Consider the following 12,774-nt stretch of genomic DNA (forward strand, 5'->3'; position numbering starts at 1 on the left):
CATTATAAAAGATAGTTGTCAGAAGTGGGATTTGAACCCACGCCTCCATTCGGAGACCAGAATCCTCAACATTTGAGAAGGTTGAAGCATCTTGAGTCTGGCGCCTTAGACCACTCGGCCATTCTGACAGCCACAACTAGCGCTCTGATGCTCAGTCTTTTCATTATTCATGATGGTAAAAACTCAAAAGATAATATAAGATATATTACCGTCACATTATTTCCAGTTTTCATTATAAAAGCTACTTGTCAGAAGTGGGATTTGAACCCACGCCTCCATTCGGAGACCAGAATCCTCAACATTTGAGAAGGTTGAAGAACCTTGAGTCTAGCGCCTTAGACAACTCGGCCATTCTGACAGTCACGGCTGCTTTTCTGATGCTCAGTCTTTTGATTGTCCATGATGGTAAAAACTCAAAAGATAATATAAGATATATTACCATCACATTATTTCAAGTTTTCATTACAAAAGCTACATGTCAGAAGTGGGATTTGAACCCACGCCTCCATTCAGAACTGAATCCTCAGCATTTGAAAGGTTGAAAGACCTTGAGTCTGGCGCCTTAGACCACTCGGCCATTCTGACAGCCACAACTAGCGTTCTGATGCTCAGTCTTTTCATTATTCATGATGGTAAAATCTCAAAAAGGAATATAAGATTCATTACCTTCACGTTAATTCAAGTGTTCATTATAAAAGCTAGTTGTCAGAAGTGGGATTTGAACCCACGCCTTCATTCGGAGACCAGAATCCTCAACATTTGAGAAGGTTGAAGCACCTTGAGTCTGGCGCCTTAGACCACTCGGCCATTCTGACAGCCACAACTGGTTTTCTGATGCTCAGTCTTTTGATTGTCCATGATCGTAAAAACTCAAAAGATAATATAAGATATATTACCGTCACATTATTTCAAGTTTTCATTATAAAAGCTACTTGTCAGAAGCGGGATTTGAACCCACGCCTCCATTCGGAGACCAGAATCCTCAACATTTGAGAAGGTTGAAGAACCTTGAGTCTGGCGCCTTAGACAACTCGGCCATTCTGACAGTCACGGCTGCTTTTCTGATGCTCAGTCTTTTGATTGTCCATGATGGTAAAAACTCAAAAGATAATATAAGATATATTACCATCACATTATTTCAAGTTTTCATTACAAAAGCTACATGTCAGAAGTGGGATTTGAACCCACGCCTCCATTCAGAGACCTGAATCCTCAACATTTGAAAGGTTGAAAGACCTTGAGTCTGGCGCCTTAGACCACTCGGCCATTCTGACACTCACAACTAGCTTTCTGATGCTCAGTCTTTTCATATTCCATGATGGTAAAATTTCAAAAGATAATATAAGATATGTTACCTTCACATTATTTCAAGTTTTCATTACAAAAGCTACATGTCAGAAGTGGGATTTGAACCCACGCCTCCATTCGGAGACCAGAATCCTCAACATTTGAGAAGGTTGAAGCACCTTGAGTCTGGCGCCTTAGACCACTCGGCCATTCTGACAGTCACAACTGGTTTTCTGATGCTCAGTCTTTTGATTGTCCATGATGGTAAAAACTCAAAAGATAATATAAGATATATTACCGTCACATTATTTCAAGTTTTCATTATAAAAGCTACTTGTCAGAAGTGGGATTTGAACCCACGCCTCCATTCGGAGACCAGAATCCTCAACATTTGAGAAGGTTGAAGAACCTTGAGTCTGGCGCCTTAGACAACTCGGCCATTCTGACAGTCACGGCTGCTTTTCTGATGCTCAGTCTTTTGATTGTCCATGATGGTAAAAACTCAAGAGATAATATAAGATATATTACCATCACAGTATTTCAAGTTTTCATTACAAAAGCTACATGTCAGAAGTGGGATTTGAACCCACGCCTCCATTCGGAGACCTGAATCCTCAACATTTGAAAGGTTGAAAGACCTTGAGTCTGGCGCCTTAGACCACTCGGCCATTCTGACAGCCACAACTAGCGTTCTGATGCTCAGTCTTTTCATTATTCATGATGGTAAAAACTCAAAAGATAATATAAGATATATTACCATCACATTATTTCAAGTTTTCATTACAAAAGCTACATGTCAGAAGTGGGATTTGAACCCACGCCTCCATTCAGAGACCAGAATCCTCAACATTTGAAAGGTTGAAAGACCTTGAGTCTGGCGCCTTAGACCCCTCGGCCATTCTGACACTCAGAACTAGCTTTCTGATGCTCAGTCTTTTCATTGTCCATGATGGTAAAATTTCAAAAGATAATATAAGATATGTTACCTTCACATTAATTCATGTTTTCATTATAAAAGCTAGTTGTCAGAAGTGGGATTTGAACCCACGCCTCCATTCGGAGACCAGAATCCTCAACATTTGAGAAGGTTGAAGCACCTTGAGTCTGGCGCCTTAGACCACTCGGCCATTCTGACAGCCACAACTGGTTTTCTTATGCTCAGTCTTTTCATTGTCCATGATGGTAAAAACTCAAAAGATAATATAAGATATATTACCATCACATTATTTCAAGTTTTCATTACAAAAGCTATTTGTCAGAAGTGGGATTTGAACCCACGCCTCCATTCGGAGACCAGAATCCTCAACATTTGAGAAGGTTGAAGAACCTTGAGTCTGGCGCCTTAGACCACTCGGCCATTCTGACTGTCACAACTGCTTTTCTGATGCTCAGTCTTTGGATTGTCCATGATGGTAAAAACTCAAACGATAATATAAGATATATTAACATCACATTTTTTCAAGTTTTCATTACAAAAGCTACATGTCAGAAGTGGGATTTGAACCCACGCCTCCATTCGGAAACCAGAATCCTCAACATTTGAGAAGGTTGAAGCACCTTAAGTCTGGCGCCTTAGACCACTCGGCCATTCTGACAGACACAGCTGCTTTTCTGATGCTCAGTCTTTTGATTGTCCATGATGGTAAAAACTCAAAAGATAATATAAGATATATTACCATCACATTATTTCAAGTTTTCATTACAAAAGCTACTTGTCAGAAGTGGGATTTGAACCCACGCCTCCATTCGGAGACCAGAATCCTCAACATTTGAGAAGGTTGAAGCACCTTGAGTCTGGCGCCTTAGACCACTCGGCCATTCTGACAGTCACAGCTGCTTTTCTGAAGCTCAGTCTTTTCATTATACATGATGGTAAAAACTCAAATGGCAATATAAGATTCATTACCTTCACGTTAATTCAAGTGTTCATTTTAAAAGCTAGTTGTCAGAAGGGGGATTTGAACCCACGCCTCCATTCGGAGACCAGAATCCTCAACATTTGAGAAGGTTGAAGAACCTTGAGTCTGGCGCCTTAGACAACTCGGCCATTCTGACAGTCACGGCTGCTTTTCTGATGCTCAGTCTTTTGATTGTCCATGATGGTAAAAACTCAAAAGATAATATAAGATATATTACCATCACATTATTTCAAGTTTTCATTACAAAAGCTACATGTCAGAAGTGGGATTTGAACCCACGCCTCCATTCAGAGACCAGAATCCTCAACATTTGAAAGGTTGAAAGACCTTGAGTCTGGCGCCTTAGACCACTCGGCCATTCTGACACTCAGAACTAGCTTTCTGATGCTCAGTCTTTTCATTGTCCATGATGGTAAAATTTCAAAAGATAATATAAGATATGTTACCTTCACATTAATTCATGTTTTCATTATAAAAGCTAGTTGTCAGAAGTGGGATTTGAACCCACGCCTCCATTCGGAGAACAGAATCCTCAACATTTGAGAAGGTTGAAGCACCTTGAGTCTGGCGCCTTAGACCACTCGGCCATTCTGACAGCCACAACTGGTTTTCTTATGCTCAGTCTTTTCATTGTCCATGATGGTAAAAACTCAAAAGATAATATAAGATATATTACCATCACATTATTTCAAGTTTTCATTACAAAAGCTACTTGTCAGAAGTGGGATTTGAACCCACGCCTCCATTCGGAGACCAGAATCCTCAACATTTGGGAAGGTTGAAGCACCTTGAGTCTGGCGCCTTAGACCACTCGGCCATTCTGACTGTCACAACTGCTTTTCTGATGCTCAGTCTTTTGATTGTCAATGATGGTAAAAACTCAAAAGATAATATAAGATATATTACCGTCACATTATTTCAAGTTTTCATTATAAAAGCTACTTGTCAGAAGTGGGATTTGAACCCACGCCTCCATTCGGAGACCAGAATCCTCAACATTTGAGAAGGTTGAAGCGCCTTGAGTCTGGCGCCTTAGACCACTCGGCCATTCTGACTGTCACAACTGCTTTTCTGATGCTCAGTCTTTTGATTGTCCATGATGGTAAAACTCAAAAGACAATATAAGATATATTACCATCACATTATTTCAAGTTTTCATTATAAAAGCTACTTGTCAGAAGTGGGATTTGAACCCACGCCTCCATTCGGAGACCAGAATCCTCAACACTTGAGAAGGTTGAAGCACCTTGAGTCTGGCGCCTTAGACCACTCGGCCATTCTGACAGCCACAACTGGTTTTCTGATTCTCAGTCTTTTGATTGTCCATGATGGTAAAAACTCAAAAGATAATATAAGATATATTACCATCACATTATTTCAAGTTTTCATTACAAAAGCTACTTGTCAGAAGTGGGATTTGAACCCACGCCTCCATTTGGAGACCAGAATCCTCAACATTTGAGAAGGTTGAAGCACCTTGAGTCTGGCGCCTTAGACCACTCGGCCATTCTGACAGCCACAGCTGGTTTTCTGATGCTCAGTCTTTTGATTGTCCATGATGGTAAAAACTCAAAAGATAATATAAGATATATTACCATCACATTATTTCAAGTTTTCATTATAAAAGCTACTTGTCAGAAGTGGGATTTGAACCCGCGCCTCCATTCGGAGACCAGAATCCTCAACATTTGAGAAGGTTGAAGAACCTTGAGTCTGGCGCCTTAGACAACTCGGCCATTCTGACAGTCACGGCTGCTTTTCTGATGCTCAGTCTTTTGATTGTCCATGATGGTAAAAACTCAAAAGATAATATAAGATATATTACCATCACATTATTTCAAGTTTTCATTACAAAAGCTACATGTCAGAAGTGGGATTTGAACCCACGCCTCCATTCGGAGACCTGAATCCTCAACATTTGAAAGGTTGAAAGACCTTGAGTCTGGCGCCTTAGACCACTCGGCCATTCTGACAGCCACAACTAGCGTTCTGATGCTCAGTCTTTTCATTATTCATGATGGTAAAAACTCAAAAAGGAATATAAGATTCATTACCTTCACGTTAATTCAAGTGTTCATTTTAAAAGCTAGTTGTCAGAAGTGGGATTTGAACCCACGCCTTCATTCGGAGACCAGAATCCTTAACATTTGAGAAGGTTGAAGAACCTTGAGTCTGGCGCCTTAGACCACTCGGCCATTCTGACAGACACAGCTGCTTTTCTGATGCTCAGTCTTTTGATTGTCCATGATGGTAAAAACTCAAAAGATAATATAAGATATATTACCATCACATTATTTCAAGTTTTCATTACAAAAGCTACTTGTCAGAAGTGGGATTTGAACCCACGCCTCCATTCGGAGACCAGAATCCTCAACATTTGAGAAGGTTGAAGCAGCTTGAGTCTGGCGCCTTAGACCACTCAGCCATTCTGACAGTCACAGCTGCTTTTCTGAAGCTCAGTCTTTTCATTATACATGATGGTAAAAATTCAAATGGCAATATAAGAATCATTACCTTCACGTTAATTCAAGTGTTCATTTTAAAAGCTAGTTGTCAGAAGTGGGATTTGAACCCACGCCTCCATTCGGAGACCAGAATCCTCAACATTTGAGAAGGTTGAAGAACCTTGAGTCTGGCGCCTTAGACCACTCGGCCATTCTGACAGACACAGCTGCTTTTCTGATGCTCAGTCTTTTGATTGTCCATGATGGTAAAAACTCAAAAGATAATATAAGATATATTACCGTCACATTATTTCAAGTTTTCATTATAAAAGCTACTTGTCAGAAGTGGGATTTGAACCGACGCCTCCATTCGGAGACCAGAATCCTCAACATTTGAGAATGTTGAAGAACCTTGAGTCTAGCGCCTTAGACCACTCGGCCATTCTGACAGTCACAGCTGCTTTTCTGAAGCTCAGTCTTTTCATTATACATGATGGTAAAAACTCAAATGGCAATATAAGATTCATTACCTTCACGTTAATTCAAGTGTTCATTTTAAAAGCTAGTTGTCAGAAGTGGGATTTGAACCCACGCCTCCATTCGGAGACCAGAATCCTCAACATTTGAGAAGGTTGAAGAACCTTGAGTCTGGCGCCTTAGACAACTCGGCCATTCTGACAGTCACGGCTGCTTTTCTGATGCTCAGTCTTTTGATTGTCCATGATGGTAAAAACTCAAAAGATAATATAAGATATATTACCATCACATTATTTCAAGTTTTCATTACAAAAGCTACATGTCAGAAGTGGGATTTGAACCCACGCCTCCATTCGGAGACCTGAATCCTCAACATTTGAAAGGTTGAAGCACCTTGAGTCTGGCGCCTTAGACCACTTGGCCATTCTGACAGTCACAGCTGCTTTTCTGAAGCTCAGTCTTTTCATTATACATGATGGTAAAAACTCAAACGGCAATATAAGATTCATTACCTTCACGTTAATTCAAGTGTTCATTTTAAAAGCTAGTTGTCAGAAGTGGGATTTGAAGCCACGCCTCTATTCGGACACCAGAATCCTCTACATTTGAGAAGGTTGAAGCACCCTGAGTCTGGCGCCTTAGACCACTCGGCCATTCTGACAGCCACAACTGGTTTTCTGATGCTCAGTCTTTTGATTGTCCATGATGATAAAAACTCAAAAGATAATATAAGATATATTACTGTCACATTATTTCAAGTTTTCATTATAAAAGCTACTTGTCAGAAGTGGGATTTGAACCCACGCCTCCATTCGGAGACCTGAATCCTCAACATTTGAAAGTTTGAAAGACCTTGAGTCTGGCGCCTTAGACCACTCGGCCATTCTGACAGCCACAACTAGTGTTCTGATGCTCAGTCTTTTCATTATTCATGATGGTAAAAACTCAAAAGATAATATAAGATATATTACCATCACATTATTTCAAGTTTTCATTATAAAAGCTACTTGTCAGAAGTGGTATTTGAACCCACGCCTCCATTCGGAGACCAGAATCCTCTACATTTGAGAAGGTTGAAGCACCTTGAGTCTGGCGCCTTAGACTACTCGGCCATTCTGACACTCACAACTAGCTTTCTGATGCTCAGTCTTTTCATTGTCCATGATGGTAAAAACTCAAAAGATAATATAAGATATATTACCTTCACATTAATTCAAGTTTTCATTATAAAAGATAGTTGTCAGAAGTGGGATTTGAACCCACGCCTCCATTCGGAGACCAGAATCCTCAACATTTGAGAAGGTTGAAGCATCTTGAGTCTGGCGCCTTAGACCACTCGGCCATTCTGACAGCCACAACTAGCGCTCTGATGCTCAGTCTTTTCATTATTCATGATGGTAAAAACTCAAAAGATAATATAAGATATATTACCGTCACATTATTTCCAGTTTTCATTATAAAAGCTACTTGTCAGAAGTGGGATTTGAACCCACGCCTCCATTCGGAGACCAGAATCCTCAACATTTGAGAAGGTTGAAGAACCTTGAGTCTAGCGCCTTAGACAACTCGGCCATTCTGACAGTCACGGCTGCTTTTCTGATGCTCAGTCTTTTGATTGTCCATGATGGTAAAAACTCAAAAGATAATATAAGATATATTACCATCACATTATTTCAAGTTTTCATTACAAAAGCTACATGTCAGAAGTGGGATTTGAACCCACGCCTCCATTCGGAGACCTGAATCCTCAGCATTTGAAAGGTTGAAAGACCTTGAGTCTGGCGCCTTAGACCACTCGGCCATTCTGACAGCCACAACTAGCGTTCTGATGCTCAGTCTTTTCATTATTCATGATGGTAAAATCTCAAAAAGGAATATAAGATTCATTACCTTCACGTTAATTCAAGTGTTCATTATAAAAGCTAGTTGTCAGAAGTGGGATTTGAACCCACGCCTTCATTCGGAGACCAGAATCCTCAACATTTGAGAAGGTTGAAGCACCTTGAGTCTGGCGCCTTAGACCACTCGGCCATTCTGACAGCCACAACTGGTTTTCTGATGCTCAGTCTTTTGATTGTCCATGATCGTAAAAACTCAAAAGATAATATAAGATATATTACCGTCACATTATTTCAAGTTTTCATTATAAAAGCTACTTGTCAGAAGCGGGATTTGAACCCACGCCTCCATTCGGAGACCAGAATCCTCAACATTTGAGAAGGTTGAAGAACCTTGAGTCTGGCGCCTTAGACAACTCGGCCATTCTGACAGTCACGGCTGCTTTTCTGATGCTCAGTCTTTTGATTGTCCATGATGGTAAAAACTCAAAAGATAATATAAGATATATTACCATCACATTATTTCAAGTTTTCATTACAAAAGCTACATGTCAGAAGTGGGATTTGAACCCACGCCTCCATTCAGAGACCTGAATCCTCAACATTTGAAAGGTTGAAAGACCTTGAGTCTGGCGCCTTAGACCACTCGGCCATTCTGACACTCACAACTAGCTTTCTGATGCTCAGTCTTTTCATATTCCATGATGGTAAAATTTCAAAAGATAATATAAGATATGTTACCTTCACATTATTTCAAGTTTTCATTACAAAAGCTACATGTCAGAAGTGGGATTTGAACCCACGCCTCCATTCGGAGACCAGAATCCTCAACATTTGAGAAGGTTGAAGCACCTTGAGTCTGGCGCCTTAGACCACTCGGCCATTCTGACAGTCACAACTGGTTTTCTGATGCTCAGTCTTTTGATTGTCCATGATGGTAAAAACTCAAAAGATAATATAAGATATATTACCGTCACATTATTTCAAGTTTTCATTATAAAAGCTACTTGTCAGAAGTGGGATTTGAACCCACGCCTCCATTCGGAGACCAGAATCCTCAACATTTGAGAAGGTTGAAGAACCTTGAGTCTGGCGCCTTAGACAACTCGGCCATTCTGACAGTCACGGCTGCTTTTCTGATGCTCAGTCTTTTGATTGTCCATGATGGTAAAAACTCAAGAGATAATATAAGATATATTACCATCACAGTATTTCAAGTTTTCATTACAAAAGCTACATGTCAGAAGTGGGATTTGAACCCACGCCTCCATTCGGAGACCTGAATCCTCAACATTTGAAAGGTTGAAAGACCTTGAGTCTGGCGCCTTAGACCACTCGGCCATTCTGACAGCCACAACTAGCGTTCTGATGCTCAGTCTTTTCATTATTCATGATGGTAAAAACTCAAAAGATAATATAAGATATATTACCATCACATTATTTCAAGTTTTCATTACAAAAGCTACATGTCAGAAGTGGGATTTGAACCCACGCCTCCATTCAGAGACCAGAATCCTCAACATTTGAAAGGTTGAAAGACCTTGAGTCTGGCGCCTTAGACCCCTCGGCCATTCTGACACTCAGAACTAGCTTTCTGATGCTCAGTCTTTTCATTGTCCATGATGGTAAAATTTCAAAAGATAATATAAGATATGTTACCTTCACATTAATTCATGTTTTCATTATAAAAGCTAGTTGTCAGAAGTGGGATTTGAACCCACGCCTCCATTCGGAGACCAGAATCCTCAACATTTGAGAAGGTTGAAGCACCTTGAGTCTGGCGCCTTAGACCACTCGGCCATTCTGACAGCCACAACTGGTTTTCTTATGCTCAGTCTTTTCATTGTCCATGATGGTAAAAACTCAAAAGATAATATAAGATATATTACCATCACATTATTTCAAGTTTTCATTACAAAAGCTATTTGTCAGAAGTGGGATTTGAACCCACGCCTCCATTCGGAGACCAGAATCCTCAACATTTGAGAAGGTTGAAGAACCTTGAGTCTGGCGCCTTAGACCACTCGGCCATTCTGACTGTCACAACTGCTTTTCTGATGCTCAGTCTTTGGATTGTCCATGATGGTAAAAACTCAAACGATAATATAAGATATATTAACATCACATTTTTTCAAGTTTTCATTACAAAAGCTACATGTCAGAAGTGGGATTTGAACCCACGCCTCCATTCGGAAACCAGAATCCTCAACATTTGAGAAGGTTGAAGCACCTTGAGTCTGGCGCCTTAGACCACTCGGCCATTCTGACAGACACAGCTGCTTTTCTGATGCTCAGTCTTTTGATTGTCCATGATGGTAAAAACTCAAAAGATAATATAAGATATATTACCATCACATTATTTCAAGTTTTCATTACAAAAGCTACTTGTCAGAAGTGGGATTTGAACCCACGCCTCCATTCGGAGACCAGAATCCTCAACATTTGAGAAGGTTGAAGCACCTTGAGTCTGGCGCCTTAGACCACTCGGCCATTCTGACAGTCACAGCTGCTTTTCTGAAGCTCAGTCTTTTCATTATACATGATGGTAAAAACTCAAATGGCAATATAAGATTCATTACCTTCACGTTAATTCAAGTGTTCATTTTAAAAGCTACTTGTCAGAAGTGGGATTTGAACCCACGCCTCCATTCGGAGACCAGAATCCTCAACATTTGAGAAGGTTGAAGAACCTTGAGTCTGGCGCCTTAGACAACTCGGCCATTCTGACAGTCACGGCTGCTTTTCTGATGCTCAGTCTTTTGATTGTCCATGATGGTAAAAACTCAAAAGATAATATAAGATATATTACCATCACATTATTTCAAGTTTTCATTACAAAAGCTACATGTCAGAAGTGGGATTTGAACCCACGCCTCCATTCGGAGACCTGAATCCTCAACATTTGAAAGGTTGAAAGACCTTGAGTCTGGCGCCTTAGACCACTCGGCCATTCTGACAGCCACAACTAGCGTTCTGATGCTCAGTCTTTTCATTATTCATGATGGTAAAAACTCAAAAAGGAATATAAGATTCATTACCTTCACGTTAATTCAAGTGTTAATTTTAAAAGCTAGTTGTCAGAAGTGGGATTTGAACCCACGCCTTCATTCGGAGACCAGAAACCTCAACATTTGAGAAGGTTGAAGAACCTTGAGTCTGGCGCCTTAGACCACTCGGCCATTCTGACAGACACAGCTGCTTTTCTGATGCTCAGTCTTTTGATTGTCCATGATGGTAAAAACTCAAAAGATAATATAAGATATATTACCATCACATTATTTCAAGTTTTCATTACAAAAGCTACTTGTCAGAAGTGGGATTTGAACCCACGCCTCCATTCGGAGACCAGAATCCTCAACATTTGAGAAGGTTGAAGCACCTTGAGTCTGGCGCCTTAGACCACTCGGCCATTCTGACAGTCACAGCTGCTTTTCTGAAGCTCAGTCTTTTCATTATACATGATGGTAAAAATTCAAATGGCAATATAAGATTCATTACCTTCACGTTAATTCAAGTGTTCATTTTAAAAGCTATTTGTCAGAAGTGGGATTTGAACCCACGCCTCCATTCGGAGACCAGAATCCTCAACATTTGAGAAGGTTGAAGAACCTTGAGTCTGGCGCCTTAGACCACTCGGCCATTCTGACAGTCACAGCTGCATTTCTGATGCTCAGTCTTTGGATTGTCCATGATGGTAAAAACTCAAACGATAATATAAGATATATTAACATCACATTTTTTCAAGTTTTCATTACAAAAGCTACATGTCAGAAGTGGGATTTGAACCCACGCCTCCATTCGGAAACCAGAATCCTCAACATTTGAGAAGGTTGAAGCACCTTGAGTCTGGCGCCTTAGACCACTCGGCCATTCTGACAGACACAGCTGCTTTTCTGATGCTCAGTCTTTTGATTGTCCATGATGGTAAAAACTCAAAAGATAATATAAGATATATTACCATCACATTATTTCAAGTTTTCATTACAAAAGCTAGTTGTCAGAAGTGGGATTTGAACCCACGCCTCCATTCGGAGACCAGAATCCTCAACATTTGAGAAGGTTGAAGCACCTTGAGTCTGGCGCCTTAGACCACTCGGCCATTCTGACAGTCACAGCTGCTTTTCTGAAGCTCAGTCTTTTCATTATACATGATGGTAAAAACTCAAATGGCAATATAAGATTCATTACCTTCACGTTAATTCAAGTGTTCATTTTAAAAGCTAGTTGTCAGAAGGGGGATTTGAACCCACGCCTCCATTCGGAGACCAGAATCCTCAACATTTGAGAAGGTTGAAGAACCTTGAGTCTGGCGCCTTAGACAACTCGGCCATTCTGACAGTCACGGCTGCTTTTCTGATGCTCAGTCTTTTGATTGTCCATGATGGTAAAAACTCAAAAGATAATATAAGATATATTACCATCACATTATTTCAAGTTTTCATTACAAAAGCTACATGTCAGAAGTGGGATTTGAACCCACGCCTCCATTCAGAGACCAGAATCCTCAACATTTGAAAGGTTGAAAGACCTTGAGTCTGGCGCCTTAGACCACTCGGCCATTCTGACACTCAGAACTAGCTTTCTGATGCTCAGTCTTTTCATTGTCCATGATGGTAAAATTTCAAAAGATAATATAAGATATGTTACCTTCACATTAATTCATGTTTTCATTATAAAAGCTAGTTGTCAGAAGTGGGATTTGAACCCACGCCTCCATTCGGAGACCAGAATCCTCAACATTTGAGAAGGTTGAAGCACCTTGAGTCTGGCGCCTTAGACCACTCGGCCATTCTGACAGCCACAACTGGT

The 12,774-nt window shown here is 40.4% G+C and overlaps 29 non-coding genes across 29 annotated transcripts; all 29 read right to left on the reverse strand.

The window, feature by feature from the left end:
* Positions 1-16: 16 nt before the first annotated feature.
* On the reverse strand, positions 17-128 carry trnal-caa (transfer RNA leucine (anticodon CAA)). The gene is made up of 2 exons: positions 91-128; positions 17-62 (listed from the first exon to the last, which is right to left on the reverse strand). It is a non-coding gene; the product is annotated as a tRNA-Leu (tRNA).
* A 575-nt stretch (positions 129-703) lies between these two features.
* On the reverse strand, positions 704-815 carry trnal-caa (transfer RNA leucine (anticodon CAA)). Its single transcript has 2 exons — positions 778-815; positions 704-749 (listed from the first exon to the last, which is right to left on the reverse strand). It is a non-coding gene; the product is annotated as a tRNA-Leu (tRNA).
* Positions 816-1,392: 577 nt separating this feature from the next.
* trnal-caa (transfer RNA leucine (anticodon CAA)) lies at positions 1,393-1,504 on the reverse strand. The gene is made up of 2 exons: positions 1,467-1,504; positions 1,393-1,438 (listed from the first exon to the last, which is right to left on the reverse strand). It is a non-coding gene; the product is annotated as a tRNA-Leu (tRNA).
* An 806-nt stretch (positions 1,505-2,310) lies between these two features.
* On the reverse strand, positions 2,311-2,422 carry trnal-caa (transfer RNA leucine (anticodon CAA)). Its single transcript has 2 exons — positions 2,385-2,422; positions 2,311-2,356 (listed from the first exon to the last, which is right to left on the reverse strand). It is a non-coding gene; the product is annotated as a tRNA-Leu (tRNA).
* Positions 2,423-2,540: 118 nt separating this feature from the next.
* Positions 2,541-2,652, reverse strand: trnal-caa (transfer RNA leucine (anticodon CAA)). The gene is made up of 2 exons: positions 2,615-2,652; positions 2,541-2,586 (listed from the first exon to the last, which is right to left on the reverse strand). It is a non-coding gene; the product is annotated as a tRNA-Leu (tRNA).
* A 118-nt stretch (positions 2,653-2,770) lies between these two features.
* Positions 2,771-2,882, reverse strand: trnal-uaa (transfer RNA leucine (anticodon UAA)). Its single transcript has 2 exons — positions 2,845-2,882; positions 2,771-2,816 (listed from the first exon to the last, which is right to left on the reverse strand). It is a non-coding gene; the product is annotated as a tRNA-Leu (tRNA).
* A 118-nt stretch (positions 2,883-3,000) lies between these two features.
* Positions 3,001-3,112, reverse strand: trnal-caa (transfer RNA leucine (anticodon CAA)). The gene is made up of 2 exons: positions 3,075-3,112; positions 3,001-3,046 (listed from the first exon to the last, which is right to left on the reverse strand). It is a non-coding gene; the product is annotated as a tRNA-Leu (tRNA).
* Positions 3,113-3,460: 348 nt separating this feature from the next.
* On the reverse strand, positions 3,461-3,571 carry trnal-caa (transfer RNA leucine (anticodon CAA)). The gene is made up of 2 exons: positions 3,534-3,571; positions 3,461-3,506 (listed from the first exon to the last, which is right to left on the reverse strand). It is a non-coding gene; the product is annotated as a tRNA-Leu (tRNA).
* Positions 3,572-3,919: 348 nt separating this feature from the next.
* Positions 3,920-4,031, reverse strand: trnal-caa (transfer RNA leucine (anticodon CAA)). The gene is made up of 2 exons: positions 3,994-4,031; positions 3,920-3,965 (listed from the first exon to the last, which is right to left on the reverse strand). It is a non-coding gene; the product is annotated as a tRNA-Leu (tRNA).
* A 118-nt stretch (positions 4,032-4,149) lies between these two features.
* Positions 4,150-4,261, reverse strand: trnal-caa (transfer RNA leucine (anticodon CAA)). The gene is made up of 2 exons: positions 4,224-4,261; positions 4,150-4,195 (listed from the first exon to the last, which is right to left on the reverse strand). It is a non-coding gene; the product is annotated as a tRNA-Leu (tRNA).
* A 117-nt stretch (positions 4,262-4,378) lies between these two features.
* trnal-caa (transfer RNA leucine (anticodon CAA)) lies at positions 4,379-4,490 on the reverse strand. Its single transcript has 2 exons — positions 4,453-4,490; positions 4,379-4,424 (listed from the first exon to the last, which is right to left on the reverse strand). It is a non-coding gene; the product is annotated as a tRNA-Leu (tRNA).
* Positions 4,491-4,608: 118 nt separating this feature from the next.
* trnal-caa (transfer RNA leucine (anticodon CAA)) lies at positions 4,609-4,720 on the reverse strand. Its single transcript has 2 exons — positions 4,683-4,720; positions 4,609-4,654 (listed from the first exon to the last, which is right to left on the reverse strand). It is a non-coding gene; the product is annotated as a tRNA-Leu (tRNA).
* A 577-nt stretch (positions 4,721-5,297) lies between these two features.
* Positions 5,298-5,409, reverse strand: trnal-caa (transfer RNA leucine (anticodon CAA)). The gene is made up of 2 exons: positions 5,372-5,409; positions 5,298-5,343 (listed from the first exon to the last, which is right to left on the reverse strand). It is a non-coding gene; the product is annotated as a tRNA-Leu (tRNA).
* Positions 5,410-5,527: 118 nt separating this feature from the next.
* trnal-caa (transfer RNA leucine (anticodon CAA)) lies at positions 5,528-5,639 on the reverse strand. Its single transcript has 2 exons — positions 5,602-5,639; positions 5,528-5,573 (listed from the first exon to the last, which is right to left on the reverse strand). It is a non-coding gene; the product is annotated as a tRNA-Leu (tRNA).
* A 118-nt stretch (positions 5,640-5,757) lies between these two features.
* On the reverse strand, positions 5,758-5,869 carry trnal-caa (transfer RNA leucine (anticodon CAA)). The gene is made up of 2 exons: positions 5,832-5,869; positions 5,758-5,803 (listed from the first exon to the last, which is right to left on the reverse strand). It is a non-coding gene; the product is annotated as a tRNA-Leu (tRNA).
* Positions 5,870-7,365: 1,496 nt separating this feature from the next.
* Positions 7,366-7,477, reverse strand: trnal-caa (transfer RNA leucine (anticodon CAA)). The gene is made up of 2 exons: positions 7,440-7,477; positions 7,366-7,411 (listed from the first exon to the last, which is right to left on the reverse strand). It is a non-coding gene; the product is annotated as a tRNA-Leu (tRNA).
* A 577-nt stretch (positions 7,478-8,054) lies between these two features.
* trnal-caa (transfer RNA leucine (anticodon CAA)) lies at positions 8,055-8,166 on the reverse strand. The gene is made up of 2 exons: positions 8,129-8,166; positions 8,055-8,100 (listed from the first exon to the last, which is right to left on the reverse strand). It is a non-coding gene; the product is annotated as a tRNA-Leu (tRNA).
* Positions 8,167-8,743: 577 nt separating this feature from the next.
* Positions 8,744-8,855, reverse strand: trnal-caa (transfer RNA leucine (anticodon CAA)). Its single transcript has 2 exons — positions 8,818-8,855; positions 8,744-8,789 (listed from the first exon to the last, which is right to left on the reverse strand). It is a non-coding gene; the product is annotated as a tRNA-Leu (tRNA).
* Positions 8,856-9,661: 806 nt separating this feature from the next.
* On the reverse strand, positions 9,662-9,773 carry trnal-caa (transfer RNA leucine (anticodon CAA)). Its single transcript has 2 exons — positions 9,736-9,773; positions 9,662-9,707 (listed from the first exon to the last, which is right to left on the reverse strand). It is a non-coding gene; the product is annotated as a tRNA-Leu (tRNA).
* Positions 9,774-9,891: 118 nt separating this feature from the next.
* Positions 9,892-10,003, reverse strand: trnal-caa (transfer RNA leucine (anticodon CAA)). Its single transcript has 2 exons — positions 9,966-10,003; positions 9,892-9,937 (listed from the first exon to the last, which is right to left on the reverse strand). It is a non-coding gene; the product is annotated as a tRNA-Leu (tRNA).
* Positions 10,004-10,121: 118 nt separating this feature from the next.
* Positions 10,122-10,233, reverse strand: trnal-caa (transfer RNA leucine (anticodon CAA)). The gene is made up of 2 exons: positions 10,196-10,233; positions 10,122-10,167 (listed from the first exon to the last, which is right to left on the reverse strand). It is a non-coding gene; the product is annotated as a tRNA-Leu (tRNA).
* Positions 10,234-10,351: 118 nt separating this feature from the next.
* On the reverse strand, positions 10,352-10,463 carry trnal-caa (transfer RNA leucine (anticodon CAA)). Its single transcript has 2 exons — positions 10,426-10,463; positions 10,352-10,397 (listed from the first exon to the last, which is right to left on the reverse strand). It is a non-coding gene; the product is annotated as a tRNA-Leu (tRNA).
* A 577-nt stretch (positions 10,464-11,040) lies between these two features.
* Positions 11,041-11,152, reverse strand: trnal-caa (transfer RNA leucine (anticodon CAA)). Its single transcript has 2 exons — positions 11,115-11,152; positions 11,041-11,086 (listed from the first exon to the last, which is right to left on the reverse strand). It is a non-coding gene; the product is annotated as a tRNA-Leu (tRNA).
* A 118-nt stretch (positions 11,153-11,270) lies between these two features.
* trnal-caa (transfer RNA leucine (anticodon CAA)) lies at positions 11,271-11,382 on the reverse strand. Its single transcript has 2 exons — positions 11,345-11,382; positions 11,271-11,316 (listed from the first exon to the last, which is right to left on the reverse strand). It is a non-coding gene; the product is annotated as a tRNA-Leu (tRNA).
* Positions 11,383-11,500: 118 nt separating this feature from the next.
* trnal-caa (transfer RNA leucine (anticodon CAA)) lies at positions 11,501-11,612 on the reverse strand. Its single transcript has 2 exons — positions 11,575-11,612; positions 11,501-11,546 (listed from the first exon to the last, which is right to left on the reverse strand). It is a non-coding gene; the product is annotated as a tRNA-Leu (tRNA).
* A 118-nt stretch (positions 11,613-11,730) lies between these two features.
* trnal-caa (transfer RNA leucine (anticodon CAA)) lies at positions 11,731-11,842 on the reverse strand. Its single transcript has 2 exons — positions 11,805-11,842; positions 11,731-11,776 (listed from the first exon to the last, which is right to left on the reverse strand). It is a non-coding gene; the product is annotated as a tRNA-Leu (tRNA).
* A 118-nt stretch (positions 11,843-11,960) lies between these two features.
* On the reverse strand, positions 11,961-12,072 carry trnal-caa (transfer RNA leucine (anticodon CAA)). Its single transcript has 2 exons — positions 12,035-12,072; positions 11,961-12,006 (listed from the first exon to the last, which is right to left on the reverse strand). It is a non-coding gene; the product is annotated as a tRNA-Leu (tRNA).
* Positions 12,073-12,420: 348 nt separating this feature from the next.
* Positions 12,421-12,531, reverse strand: trnal-caa (transfer RNA leucine (anticodon CAA)). The gene is made up of 2 exons: positions 12,494-12,531; positions 12,421-12,466 (listed from the first exon to the last, which is right to left on the reverse strand). It is a non-coding gene; the product is annotated as a tRNA-Leu (tRNA).
* A 118-nt stretch (positions 12,532-12,649) lies between these two features.
* Positions 12,650-12,761, reverse strand: trnal-caa (transfer RNA leucine (anticodon CAA)). The gene is made up of 2 exons: positions 12,724-12,761; positions 12,650-12,695 (listed from the first exon to the last, which is right to left on the reverse strand). It is a non-coding gene; the product is annotated as a tRNA-Leu (tRNA).
* Between the last annotated feature and the right edge of the window lie 13 nt (positions 12,762-12,774).

This window comes from Pseudorasbora parva, chromosome 15, assembly GCF_024679245.1.
Source record: "Pseudorasbora parva isolate DD20220531a chromosome 15, ASM2467924v1, whole genome shotgun sequence".
NCBI classification, from domain to species: domain Eukaryota; kingdom Metazoa; phylum Chordata; class Actinopteri; order Cypriniformes; family Gobionidae; genus Pseudorasbora; species Pseudorasbora parva.